This window comes from Macaca fascicularis, chromosome 6 (genome assembly GCF_037993035.2).
Source record: "Macaca fascicularis isolate 582-1 chromosome 6, T2T-MFA8v1.1".
NCBI lineage: Eukaryota > Metazoa > Chordata > Mammalia > Primates > Cercopithecidae > Macaca > Macaca fascicularis.
The window spans coordinates 91,512,084-91,524,081 of NC_088380.1; the positions used below are offsets into that span (position 1 = coordinate 91,512,084).

The window sequence follows — 11,998 nt, forward strand, 5'->3', positions numbered from 1 at the left end:
AATGGCAGACCATGAGACTTCTTAGCCTCAGTAATTGTGTGAGCCAATGCTACATAATAAATCTCTTTCTATATATTTCTATATATACCCTATTGGTTCTGTCTCTCTGGAGAACCCTGATTAATACAGATGTGAGAGACTTGTACACTGAAAGCTACAACATATTACTGAAAGAAATTTAAGAATACTTAAATGAATCGAAATACATTAGTGTTAATACATTTGAAAACTTAATATTGTTATGATGTCATAGTACCCAAATAAATCTATATATTCAATGCAATCTCTAGGAAAATTCCAATGACCTTTTCTTTAAAAAAAGAAAAAGTTAATTCTCAAACTCATATGGAATTTTGAGTGCCCCTTAATAGCCAAAACAATCTTGAAACAGAAGAATAATGTTGGAGGACTCACATTTTCTGATTTAAAAACTTTTACAAAGACTATACTTTCAGGGATCTTTTCTATAGTTCATTCCTAGAGAAATTTCCCTGAGCATGTAGAGCATGAAAAAACTAAATATGGAAAGGAAAGACCGTTACAAGCCACTACAAAAACACAATGAAGTACACAGACAAGTGACACAATAAAGCAACCACATAAACAAGTCTGCAAAATAACCAGCTAACATCATGATGACAGGATCAAATCCAAACATATCAATACTAACCTTAAATGTAAACGGGCTAAAAGCCCCAATTAAAAAACACAGAGTGGCAAGCTGGAAAAAGAGCTAAGACAAATTTATATGCTGTCTTCAAGAGACTTGTCTCACATGCAATGACACACATAGGCTCAATATAAAAGGATGGAGGAAAATTTACCAAGTAAATGGAAAACAGAAAAAAGAAAGGGATGCAATCCTAGTTTCTGACAAAACATACTTTAAACCAATGAATATCATAAAAGACAAAGAAGGGCATTATATAATGCTAAAGGGTTCAACTCAACAAGAAGAACTTACTATCATAAATATATAGGCACCCAACACATGGGCACTCAGATTCGTAAAAGCAAGTTCTTAGAGACCTTCAAAGATACTTAGACTCCCACACACTCATAGTGGGAGACTTTTACACCCCACTGGCAATATTAGAGAGATCATCAAAACAACTAATTAACAAAGATATTCAGGACCTGAACTTAACAGTAGATCAAATGGACCTTACAGAAATATATAGAACTTTCCACTCCAAAACAACAGAATATACATTCTTCTTATCACCACATGGCATTTACTCTGAAATTGATTACATAATCAGAAGTAAAACACTTTTTAGCAAATGCAAAATAACTGAAATCATAACAGTCTCTCAGACCACAGCACAATCAAATGTGAAATCCAGACTAAGTAGTTTACTCAAAACCATACAATTACATGGAAATTGAATAATCTGCTCCCAAGTGACTTTTAGGTAAATAATGAAAGTAAGACAGAAATCAAGAACTTCTTTGAAACTAATGAGAACAATGATACAGCATACCAGAATCTCTGGGACACAACTATAGCACTAAATGCCCACATTGAAAAGTTAGCAAGAACTCAAGTTAACAACCTAAATAACTAAAGAACTAGAGAATCAAGAGCAAAGAAATCCAAAAGATAGTAGAAAACAATAACCAAAATCAGAGTTGAACTGAAGGAGATAGAGACATGAAAAACCATTCAGAATATCAATATCCAGGAGCTGATTAAAAAAATATTAATAAAATGAACCACTAGCTAAACTAATAAAGAAGAAAAGAGAGAAGATTCAAATAAACACAATCAAAAGAACAAGGATGATATTACACTGACCCCACAGAAATACAAGCAACGGTTAGAGAATATTATGAACACCTCTTTGCTCATAAACTGGAAAATCTAGAAGAAATGGATAAATTCCTGGACACATACATCCTCCCAGGACTGAACCAGGAAAAAATTGAATCCCTGAATAGACCAATAACAAGTTCTGAAATTGAGGCAGTAATAAATGGCCAACAAACCAAAAACAAACAAACAAACAAACAAACAAAAAAACAAAACAAAAAAGCCCAGGACCTGATAGATCCACAGCTGTAGTCTACCAGATGAACAAAGAAGAGTTGGTACCACTCCTACTGAAACTATTCCAAAACCTGAAGAGGAGGAACTCATCTCTAACTCGTTATATGAAGCCAGAATCATCCTGATATCAAAACCTGGCAGAGATACAACAAAAAAGAGAACTTTAGGACAATATCCTTGATGAACATTGATGTGAAAACTCTCAAAAAAATAATGGCAAACTGAATCCAGCAGCACATTAAAAAGCTTATCCACCACAATCAAGTTGGCTTTATCCTCAGGATGCAAGGTTGGCTAATCTACACAAATCAATAAATGTGATTCATCACATAAACAGAATTAAAGACAAAGATCACATGATTATCTTAATAGATGGGCAAGAGGCTTTTGATAAAATTCAACATCCATTCATGTTTAAAATTCCCATAAACTAGGTATTCAAGGAACATACCTCAAAATAATAAGAGCCATCTATGAAAAACTCACAGCCAACATCATACTGAATGGGCAAAAGCTGGAAGAATTCCCCTTGAAAACTTGCACAAAACAAGATGTCCTTTCTCACCACTCTTATAAAGATAGTAGTGGAAGTTCTGGCCAGGGCAATCAGGCAAGATTAAGAAATAAAAAGCATTCAAATAGAGAGAAAGTCAAACTATCTCTGTTTGCAGATGACATGATCTTATACCTAGAAGACCCCATGGTCTCAGCCCAAAAGCTTCTTAAGCTGATAAACAACTTCAGCAAAGTCTCAGGATACAAAATCAATGTGCAAAAATCACTAGCATTTCTATACACCAACAACAATCAAGCCAAGAACCAAATCAGGAACAAACTCCCATTCACAATTGCCACAAGAAGAATAAAATATCTAGGAATACAGCTAGCTAGGGAGGTGAAAGGCCTCTACGAGGAGAACTATGAACCACCACTAAAAGAAATCAGAGATTACACAAACAAATGGAAAAACATTCCATGCTCATGGATAACAGGAATCAATATTGTGAAAATGGCCATACCGCCAAAAACAATTTATAGATTAAATGCCATTTCTATTAAACTACCATTGACATCCTTCACAGAACTAGAGAAAACTATTTTAAAATTCATATAGAATCAAAAAAAGAGCCCAAATAGCCAAGGTAATCCCAAGCAAAAAGAACAAAGCGGGCCAGTCATGGTGGCTCATGCCTGTAATCTCAGCACTTTGGGAGGCTGAGGCAGGCAGATCACAAGATCAAGAGATCGATATCATCCTGGCCAACATGGTGAAGCCCCACCTCTACTAAAAATACAAAAATTAGCTGGGCATGGTGGTGTGTGCCTGTAGTCCCAGCTACTCAGGAGGCTGAGGCAGGAAAATTGCTTGAACCTGGAAGTCAGAGGTTGTAGTGAGCCGAGATCACCCCAATGCACTCCAGCCTGGCAACAGAGTGAGACTCCGTCTAAAAAGAATAAAGCTGTACTGCAGGGCTACAGTAACCAAAACAGCATTGATATCAGAATAGATACATAGAAAAATGGAACAGAATACAGAACCCAGAAATAAGATCTCACACCTACAACTGTCTGATCTTTGACAAACCTGACAAAAGCAAGCAATGGGGTTAAGGATTCCCTATTCAATAAATGGTGCTGAGATCACTGGCTAACCATATGTAGAAGATTAAAACTGGACCCCTTTCTTACATCATATAGAAAAGAATTAAAGTAGACCCCTACCTCACACCACATACAAAAATGAATTCAAAATAGACAAGCAACCTAAATGTAGGGGTTAAAACCATAAAACTCTTAGAAAAAAACAAAGGAGTAAATCTTCATAACCTTGGATTTAGTAATGGATTCTTAAACATGTCACCAGAAGCATAAGCAACAAAAGGAAAAATAGAATAAATTTGTGTCTACCAACATTAAAAACTTTTGTGTATCACAGAACAGTTTAAGTGAAAATACAACACACAGAATGAAAGAAAATATTTGCAAACCATATATTTGATATTCACAATAGTAAAAATGTAGAAAGAGTATAAATGTCCACCAACAAGTAAATGTGCAAGTTTTGATATGTATTTAAAATGAGATGTCATTCAGTCATTAAAAAGAATAAAGTACTGATAAATGCTACAGGGTAGGTGAGCCTCAAAATATTAGGTTAAGTGAAAGATTCTGGCACAAAAGACCACATATTATATGATTTCATTTATATGAAGTATCTAGAATACATAAATCCAGAGGTAGAATGCATTTTGGTTGTTATCAGGAACTGAGGGGAGTTTTACTTTGCATTGATGGAAATGTTTTGAAGTTACATAGAGGTGCTTATACAACACTGTAAATGTACTAATTGTCTATTGTTCACTATGAAATGCTTTTACATGAATTTTACTTTGAAAAATTATTAAACAGACAAATATCGTAAAAACAGAGCTCTTAAGGAGATTCCAATACATCATAGTAACTTTATTTTCCCAAAATTGAAAGAAAACAAAACTCTAAGATTTTTAAAATTATAAATTGGTAAACGAATTGACTGAGACACTGGTTTCCATTAAGACACTGATAGTGATCTTGAAGATGAAATGGAAATAATATCTCAAAACACAGAGTAGAAATTCCAAGGTGCAGTAGTCATGAGGGGAAAAGAGGGGGACTAGAAGGAACTATCAAGAAGACCCACTAGGAGGTCCAGAAAAAGAAAAAGTAACAGGTGGAAGAGAATCAACAATTAATAAATGCTAGAAGAAATTTAAGCCAAAAAAGTCGAAATTTTCCTTTTGAAAATTTAGTTTCCAGGCAGAACTTAAAGAAGACACATATAAGTAAAATTCCCAACTGTAAATATAAACAGAAAATTATGCAAGTTTCCAAACAGAAATTTTATAGAAGGAAAAGCAAACTGACATTAAACTTCTTATTTGTGAGAGTGAATATGAGAAACATCAAGTATTACAGGGAAAAGAGAGCTGCCACCTAAGTATCCTATATGCAGTCCAGATACTGTTTGCTTAAAATAAAATAGGTATTTGCAAATGTGTAAGGATTCAGAGAGTATGCTTTCAGTATACCCTCTCTAAAGAAAATATGCAGGTTCTAACCAACAAATGAATCAGAACAGACTTCAAAATAGGGGAAGATGAGATGAGAAAAAGTGATGAGCAAAATCTATATATGTAAGTATGTGTGTGTATGTATATGTATATGGCATATACATACAACATAAATTATGTATAAAAATTTATATTATATATTTACATTTATGCTATGTGAAATTATACTTAAGTGGTTAATGAGAGGATGACTGGGAATGTGTAATCTAAGTGTTAAAAAACAACTCTTAAAACAGAAGGCTGGATGCAGTGGCTCACACATGTAATCCCAGCACTTTGGGAGGCTGAAATGGGTGGATCACCTGAAGTCAGGAGTTCAAGACCAGCCTGGCCAAGTTGGAGAAACCCCATCTCTACTAAAAATACAAACATTAGCTGGGCGTGGTGGCACATGCCTGCAATCCTAGCTACTTGGGAGGGTGAGGCATGAGAATGACTTGAACCCAGGAGAGGTAGAGGTTGCAGTGAGCCAAGATCGTGCCGTTGTACTGTAGCCTGGGTGCCTGGGTGACAGAGTGAGACTCTGTCTCAAAAAAAAAAAAAAAAAAAAAAAAAAAAAAAAAAGAGAAAGAAAAGAAAAGATATATTGTATGAAAAAAAAACTTTGTAATTATTGGAAATTAAAATACTAAATTATCTCAGCAAAGTTTAACAGTTGAGATAAGGCTGGGAAAGAGGAAGAGGCTGAGAAGTAAAAGCCAAATCAAAGTTCTCAAAGCGGGTGAAGAGAGTTAGAAGTGAGAACACTGACTCTAAAATCATGCCATATTAGACAGAAAAGGAAATAGCAACAATGGTGACGAAAATACGTTACATCTTGTTTTCTTATAATAGTAGAAAAATATGTGTTTTACTGTCAAGGAAAGACAAGTAACCACTTGTAGAGTAAGAAAATACAGTAGAACTTCCATGTTAAAAGAACAAAGGGAATGAATAGAAACTAGGGAAAAAACAGCAAAAATTAAGAACAAGAAGTAAAAAAAAAGTAACACAGTAATATATGTTATATGAAATATCAAGAAGCTGTATAACATTATTTAAAGCAGAAACTATCAGACTGAGTTAAACATGAAAACCATTCCATACTGTTTAAAGCAAACACACTTAAAATATGAAGAAAGGCTGAATATAAAAGAATGGGTAAAAAAGACAAGACTAACAATTATCAGAAAGCATACTGGCAATATTAACATCAAAGAGGGAGGAATTTAACGTTACAAGCATTAAGGAAGAGAAAGATACATAAGGAAGTGATTTTAAAAGTTCAGCTTGGGGGCGGAGCAAGATGGCCGAATAGGAACAGCTCCAGTCTCCAACTCCCAGCGCCAGCGACACAGAAGACTGGTGATTTCTGCATTTTCAACTGAGGTACTGGGTTCATCTCACTAGGGAGTGCCGGACAATCAGTGCTGGTCAGCTGCTGCAGCCCGACCAGCGAGAGCTGAAGCAGGGCGAGGCATCGCCTCACCTGGGAAGCACAAGGGGAAAGGGAATCCCTTTTCCTAGCCAGGGGAACTGAGACACACAACACCTGGAAAATTGGGTAACTCCCACCCCAATACAGCACTTTAAGCAAACAGGCACACCAGGAGATTATATCCCACACCTGGCCGGGAGGGTCCCATGCCCACGGAGCCTCCCTCATTGCTAGCACAGCAGTCTGTGATCCACCAGCAAGGCAGCAGCGAGGCTGGGGAAGGGGCGCCCGCCATTGCTGAGGCTTAAGTAGGTAAACAAAACCTCTAGGAAGTTCGAACTGGGTGGAGCTCACAGCAGCTCAAGGAAACCTGCCTGTCTCTGTAGACTCCACCTTTGGGGACAAGGCACAGATAAACAACAACAAAAACAGCAGAAACCTCTGCAGACGCAAACGACTCTGTCTGACAGCTTTGAAGAGAGCAGTGGATCTCCCAACACGGAGGTTGAGATCTGAGAAGGGACAGACTGCCTGCTCAAGTGGGTCCCTGACCCCTGAGTAGCCTAACTGGGACATCCCCCACTAGGGGCAGTCTGACACCCCACACCTCACAGGGTGGAGTACACCCCTGAGAGGAAGCTTCCAAAGCAAGAATCAGACACGGACACTCACTGTTCAGAAATATTCTATCTTCTACAGCCTCTGCTGCTGACACCCAGGCAAACAGGGTCTGGAGTGGACCTCAAGCAATCTCCAACAGACCTACAGCTGAGGGTCCTGACTGTTAGAAGGAAAACTATCAAACAGGAAGGACACCTACACCAAAACCCCATCAGTACGTCACCATCATCATCAAAGACCAGAGGCAGATAAAACCACAAAGATAGGGAAAAAGCAGGGCAGAAAGCTGGAAATTCAAAAAATAAGAGCGCATCTCCCCCGGCAAAGGAGCGCAGCTCATCGCCAGCAATGGATCAAAGCTTGACAGAGAATGACTTTGATGAGATGAGAGAAGAAGGCTTCAGTCCATCAAACATCTCAGAGCTAAGGGAGGAATTACGTACCCAGCGCAAAGAAACTAAAAATCTTGAAAAAAAAGTGGAAGAATTGATGGCTAGAGTAATTAATGCAGAGAAGGTCATAAACGAAATGAAAGAGATGAAAACCATGACACGAGAAATACGTGACAAATGCACAAGCTTCAGTAACCGACTCGATCAACTGGAAGAAAGAGTATCAGCGATTGAGGATCAAATGAATGAAATGAAGCGAGAAGAGAAACCAAAAGAAAAAAGAAGAAAAAGAAATGAACAAAGCCTGCAAGAAGTATGGGATTATGTTAAAAGACCAAATCTACGTCTGACTGGGGTGCCTGAAAGTGAGGGGGAAAATGGAACCAAGTTGGAAAACACTCTTCATGATATCATCCAGGAGAACTTCCCCAACCTAGTAGGGCAGGCCAACATTCAAATCCAGGAAATACAGAGAACGCCACAAAGATACTCCTTGAGAAGAACAACTCCAAGACACATAATTGCCAGATTCACCAAAGTTGAAATGAAGGAAACAATCTTAAGGGCAGCCAGAGAGAAAGGTCGGGTTACCCACAAAGGGAAGCCCATCAGACTAACAGCAGATCTCTCAGCAGAAACTCTCCAAGCCAGAAGAGAGTGGGGGCCAATATTCAACATTCTTAAAGAAAAGAATTTTCAACCCAGAATTTCATATCCAGCCAAACTAAGTTTCATAAGTGAAGGAGAAATAAAATCCTTTACAGATAAGCAAATGCTTAGACATTTTGTCACCACTAGGCCTGCCTTACAAGAGACCCTGAAGGAAGCACTAAACGTGGAAAGGAACAACCGGTACCAGCCATTGCAAAAACATGCCAAAATGTAAAGACCATCGAGGCTAGGAAGAAACTGCATCAACTAACGAGCAAAATAACCAGTTAATATCGTAATGGTAGGATCAAGTTCACACATAACAATATTAACCTTAAATGTAAATGGACTAAATGCTCCAATTAAAAGACACAGACTGGCAAACTGGATAAAGAGTCAAGACCCATCAGTCTGCTGTATTCAGGAGACCCATCTCACATGCAGAGACATACATAGGCTCAAAATAAAGGGATGGAGGAAGATCTACCAAGCAAATGGAGAACAAAAAAAAGCAGGGGTTGCAATCCTAGTCTCTGATAAAACAGACTTTAAACCATCAAAGATCAAAAGAGACAAAGAAGGCCATTACATAATGGTAAAGGGATCAATTCAACAGGAAGAGCTAACTATCCTAAATATATATGCACCCAATACAGGAGCACCCAGATTCATAAAGCAAGTCCTTAGAGACTTACAGAGACCTAGACTCCCATACAATAATAATGGGAGACTTCAACACTCCACTGTCAACATTAGACAGATCAACAAGACAGAAAGTTAACAAGGATATCCAGGAATTGAACTCATCTCTGCAGCAAGCAGACCTAATAGACATCTATAGAACTCTCCACCCCAAATCAACAGAATATACATTCTTCTCAGCACCACATCGCACTTATTCCAAAATTGACCACGTAATTGGAAGTAAAGCACTCCTCAGCAAATGTACAAGAACAGAAATTATAACAAACTGTCTCTCAGACCACAGTGCAATCAAACTAGAACTCAGGACTAAGAAACTCAATCAAAACCGCTCAACTACATGGAAACTGAACAACCTGCTCCTGAATGACTACTGGGTACATCACGAAATGAAGGCAGAAATAAAGATGTTCTTTGAAACCAACGAGAACAAAGATACAACATACCAGAATCTCTGGGACACATTTAAAGCAGTGTGTAGAGGGAATTTTATAGCACTAAATGCCCACAAGAGAAAGCAGGAAAGATCTAAAATCGACACTCTAACATCACAATTAAATGAACTAGAGAAACAAGAGCAAACACATTCGAAAGCTAGCAGAAGGCAAGAAATACTAAGATCAGAGCAGAACTGAAGGAGATAGAGACACAAAAAACCCTCCAAAAAACCAATGAATCCAGGAGTTGGTTTTTTGAAAAGATCAACAAAATTGACAGACTGCTAGCAAGACTAATAAAGAAGAAAAGAGAGAAGAATCAAATAGACACAATAAAAAATGATAAAGGGGATATCACCACCGACCCCACAGAAATACAAACTACCATCAGAGAATACTATAAATACCTCTATGCAAATAAACTAGAAAATCTAGAAGAAAAGGATAATTTCCTGGAAACTTACACTCTTCCAAGACTAAACCAGGAAGAAGTCGAATCCCTGAATAGACCAATAGTAGGCTCTGAAATTGAGGCAATAATTAAGAGCCTACCAACCAAAAAAAGTCCAGGAACAGATGGATTAACAGCTGAATTCTACCAGAGGTACAAGGAGGAGTTGGTACCATTCCTTCTGAAACTATTCCAATCAATAGAAAAAGAGGGAATCCTCCCTAACTCATTTTATGAGGCCAACATCATCCTGATGGCAAAGCCTGGCAGAGACACAACGAAAAAAGAGAATTTTAGACCAATATCCCTCATGAACATCGATGCAAAAATCCTCAATAAAATACTGGCAAACCGGATTCAGCAGCACATCAAAAAGCTTATCCACCATGATCAAGTGGGCTTCATCCCTGGGATGCAAGGCTGGTTCAACATTCGCAAATCAATAAACATAATCCAGCATATAAACAGAACCAAAGACAAGAACCACATGATTATCTCAATAGATGCAGAAAAGGCTTTTGACAAAATTCAACAGCCCTTCATGCTAAAAACGCTCAATAAATTCGGTATTGATGGAACGTACCTCAAAATCATAACAGCTATTTATGACAAACCCACAGCCAATATCATACTGAATGGGCAAAAACTGGAAAAATTCCCTTTGAAAACTGGCACAAGACAGGGATGCCCTCTATCACCACTCCTATTCAACATAGTGTTGGAAGTTCTGGCTAGGGCAATCAGGCAAGAGAAAGAAATCAAGGGTATTCAGTTAGGAAAAGAAGAAGTCAAATTGTCCCTCTTTGCAGATGACATGATTGTATATTTAGAAAACCCCATTGTCTCAGCCCCAATTCTCCTTAAGCTGATAAGCACCTTCAGCAAAGTCTCAGGATACAAAATTAATGTGCAAAAGTCACAAGCATTCTTATACACCAGTAACAGACAAACAGAGAGCCAAATCATGAATGAACTTCCATTCACAATTGCTTCAAAGAGAATCAAATACCTAGGAATCCAACTGACAAGGGATATAAAGGACCTCTTCAAGGAGAAATACAAACCACTGCTCAGTGAAATAAAAGAGGACACAAACAAATGGAAGAACATACCATGCTCATGGATAGGAAGAATCAATATCGTGAAAATGGCCATACTGCCCAAGGTAATTTATAGAGTCAATGCCATCCCCATCAAGCTACCAAGGAGTTTCTTCACAGAATTGGAAAAAACTGCTTTAAAGTTCATATGGAACCAAAAAAGAGCCCGCATCTCCAAGACAATCCTAAGTCAAAAGAACAAAACTGGAGGCATCACGCTACCTGACTTCAAACTATACCACAAGGCTACAGTAACCAAAACAGCATGGTACTGCTACCAAAACAGAGATGTAGACTAATGGAACAGAACAGAGTCCTCAGAAATAATACCACACATCTACAGCCATCTGATCTTTGACAAAGCTGACAAAAACAAGAAATGGGGAAAGCATTCCCTATTTAATAAATGGTGCTGGGAAAATTGGCTAGCCATAAGTAGAAAGCTGAAATTGGATCCTTTCCTTACTCCTTATATGAAAATTAATTCAAGATGGATTAGAGACTTAAATGTTAGACCTAATACCATAAAAACCCTAGAGGAAAACCTAGGTAGTACCATTCAGGACATAGGCATGGGCAAAGACTTCATGTCTAAAACACCAAAAGCAACAGCAGCAAAAGCCAAAATTGACAAATGGGATCTAATTAAACTAAAAAGCTTCTGCACAGCAAAAGAAACTACCGTCAGAGTGAACAGGCAGCCTACAGAATGGGAGAAAATTTTTGCAATCTACTCATCTGACAAAGGGCTAATATCCAGAACCTACAAAGAACTCAAACAAATTTACAAGAAAAAAACAAACAACCCCATTAAAAAGTGGGCAAAGGATATGAACAGACATTTCTCAAAAGAAGACATTCATACAGCCAACAGACACATGAAAAAATGCTCATCATCACTGGCCATCAGAGAAATGCAAATCAAAACCACAATGAGATACCATCTCACACCAGTTAGAATGGCAATCATTAAAAAGTCAGGAAACAACAGGTGCTGGAGAGGATGTGGAGAAATAGGAACACTTTTACACTGTTGGTGGGATTATAAACTAGTTCAACCATTATGG

The 11,998-nt window shown here is 37.8% G+C and overlaps 1 pseudogene; it reads left to right on the forward strand.

Annotated features, from left to right (window-relative positions):
* The first annotated feature begins 439 nt into the window (after positions 1–439).
* On the forward strand, positions 440–526 carry LOC123574332 (small nucleolar RNA U3; annotated as a pseudogene).
* Positions 527–11,998: the final 11,472 nt, after the last annotated feature.